Source organism: Pinus tabuliformis, chromosome 6, assembly GCF_031772625.1.
Source record: "Pinus tabuliformis cultivar Carrire ecotype Pingquan chromosome 6, CPIR1, whole genome shotgun sequence".
In the NCBI taxonomy this organism is placed as follows: Eukaryota; Viridiplantae; Streptophyta; class Pinopsida; order Pinales; family Pinaceae; genus Pinus; species Pinus tabuliformis.
This window is the reverse complement of record NC_142292.1, coordinates 712094697-712098095: the sequence shown is the minus strand read 5'-3', so window position 1 is coordinate 712098095 and position 3399 is coordinate 712094697.

Here is a 3399-nt window from a genome sequence, read left to right as displayed (position 1 = left end):
AAATACATTTTTTTATTTTCACATCACTAGTTAAGTAGCTATATAATGTTTTTGGTTCTTGGTTAGGTTGGAAAATATTTATAATAATATAATTTTATGGTTGTTGTTTAAGTTTATTAGGTGTTATTAAAACAATAAATACATTTTTTTTATTTTCACATCACTAAAGAAGTAACTATATAATGTTTTTGGTTATTGGTTAGGTTAGAAAATATTTATAATAATAGTAATATAATTTTATGGTTGTTGTTTAAGCTTATTAGGTGTAATTTTTTTTAATTTCAATTTAATAATTTTTAAATGGAAAAATATGATTTTAATTTGGTTGTATTGAAAATATTTATATGTTTTTACATATAAGGTGGGTGCAAACAAAGGAGAATATATAGTAAGTCTATTTAATAGTTAATAACAAGTGTTAATTTCTTAAAATTATATGATAAATTTGAAAGGAGTAGGGTATGTATCTTTTTTCGGGTGAAATATATTAAAATTATTGTGTGAATGGGGTTGTAAGACCCTATATTTTCATCCTGGGAAAATATAGTCCTCTCTTAGCCACTTGCATAGTTTAGATTGTCATAAGCAAAGTAGGTACATTGTCTTAAGATGTAAACATTTCATTTTAAGCAGTGTCATAATGTGGTTTCAGCGAAGCATTAAAAGATGGAATGAGCATGCACATTTGGGATGCTAGTGTTATATTCAGCTTGAGGCATGATTGCACGTCTAAGAAGACTCTAACAAGGGTTGCAGAGGAGAGGTTGGGGGATTGTAGTCTCACTTAGAAGTGTATACAAGAAAGTTAAGTCCTATGAGAAGTTGTGAAACAAAATTAAGGGATTTGACAAGTTGCACGAAGGCAACTTAGTAGTGGTACTAAGTGAGCAATCCTTGATTCAACTTGATACTCTCTCCTTGGCACTACCACTTTGTAAGATGGAGAAGAAATGTGAAATAGATGTGCAACCCACTAAAGAAGTTGAAGGTTGTTGTAATGTATATCGGTGGTTATGTCATGATGTGAAAGGAAGTGTTGGAACTTGGAAGGTGACCATTAGAGTAGATTTACCATGGAGTGCAAGGAGGTGCAAGGATCTGATAAGGAGGGAACTACACAAATCTAACAAGTAGGCCATATTGGGTTAGGATATTACTATTTTGGGACATCCAAAGTTGAAGGTGCATTTTATGGAGGTGCAATCGAAGTGCTTGGGTGCGTGCCACAGCGTAAGGGTATCTAGGACTTTTAGTGTGTGTTAGTGGTGTTAGTGCATTGTGTTTGATCAACACTAGCTAGAATGTGTTCCATGAAGGAAAAAATCCCACAAATTTGGGATGACTTAACCATTTGGCATTTAAGGTGTGTTATGTCCTAGTTTTGAGGAGACAATTAGAACCATCTTAGAGTGTGATGGGTTGTGCCATGGACTTAGGTCCACTTATATGGGTTGAGGTGTAAAGGTACCGTGTGAGTTGAGGAAAATGATTACAATGCTTACCTATATAAAGTGTTTATGATATAAGATTAATAAGTTTTTGTTGGAGAATGGAAGAGGAGAATAAGAAAAGAGAGGCATTAAGGTTTGTTTTAAATCAATCAAAAGGAACGAACTTGTTAATCTTATTAGCAAGATTGTTCAAGTTGTCTCTTCAATAGGAGTGAATTTTGGCTAGGACTAGGGAGTTAAGCATTGATTGGGTACTCTGGAAATCCAAGACCTAACATATCCAAGCTAGTCCATTAAATAGATTCATCTTGGGCAAGGGTTGTTAAGGCTAAGGTGCAAATATCCCCTCTGCTCAAACTATTTAACATGCAAAGTTGGATCTGATTCTTCAACTTGTCCTGACGATGAACCACACTGGTTGGTTCGAAACGCCTAAACAAATGATATATCTTGTGATTTACGCTGGAAAAATTTCTCTTAAACTACACATTAAGAAAGTTTGTGCACTCCTATATGGATAAGCATGCTTATTATCTTTCATGAGTTTCATCAAATATTTAACATATTATTCATCAACTTTATTTAGATATTCATCATCTCCAATTAACAAATATACATTAAGCAAGTTCATGCACTCTTATATCGATAACATGCTTATTATTTTTCATGAGTTTCATTAAAGATTTAACATATTATTCATCAACTTTGGATTTGGCGAGGATGAATTCTAGTATATTACCAAGTGTGTTTTTTTCAATTGTAGTTCTTACTTTCATGATTAATTTGGTTGTAATTTTTACTTCCACGATTAATTTAGTCTAAGTTCTCTAGGTAGTCATTAATGATCTATTCAGTACTATGTGGGGGTTTTACTTTTCAACAAATATGAAGTATCTATGTTACATTGGGACCTAGTGACCTTGTTGAAAAACCCTAGCAAACATCTTTGAAACCATTTACTAGCACTAGTTGAACTTGAGATATCTCAAAAACTAAAAGGAACAAATAAGGGTTGCTTTGCCAATCCACTCATAACCTAATCCACTTTGGTGTACTTATATTCTCAAAGTGAATCAAATACCAAGAATGATCTATGTCTGCTAAAACCTATAATCACATTGTTTCCCTAATAGCAACTAAAAACTTCTATACCCAGTTGTTGAACTTTTGCAACCAATTATAAACCTTCAACAAGAAGTAGTTTTCTAACGAGAATTATTGCCATATCTTCCTTGGTTTTACGAGGAAAAAGAAATAAAATTTCATTTGTTATCAAAGGTAAACCAAATTCATTATTTGCATACTTCCAAACCTAGGGTTTCGTATCCAAAGTAGATCCTAACCACATCAATGAAACAAACTTTGTTTTTATGTATCATCCAAACATTATGTACAATTACAGACTCACCTCTAATCCATTGTTTATAAAAATGTTGAATATTTTCATACATGATATACTGAACAGTTGGACAATGAAAATAGTTGTCATCGCTATTCTTCCATTTATATGCTTTTTGAACCTTATTTGAAAGAGCAATTTTGTCCCAACAATTAGACTTGTAGCATAAAGAACATGGTTAATACATATGATTAGACCAAAAACTAGTTACTACCAAAATTCAACCAAAAAAAATATTACTGCATAAAAATAGAATTAAAAACAAAAAATATAAAAACAAAAATTTCCCAAATTAAAAATAAATAAATGATAAACTTTTTTTTACCAAAATTTAGTGATTTTTTTGGTGCTAATACTAACATCACCATTACAACAAGATATTTTTATAGTGCTAATACTGCCATTACAACAAGATATAAGAGGGATATAATGCAAAAAGTTTAATAATAATATGTATGTAGAAGATGGTCTTCAGACTGGTGAATTCATGATAATCAATGGGACTACAGTCAAAATAATTGGATGTTATTTACTTTTTTACATAGATTG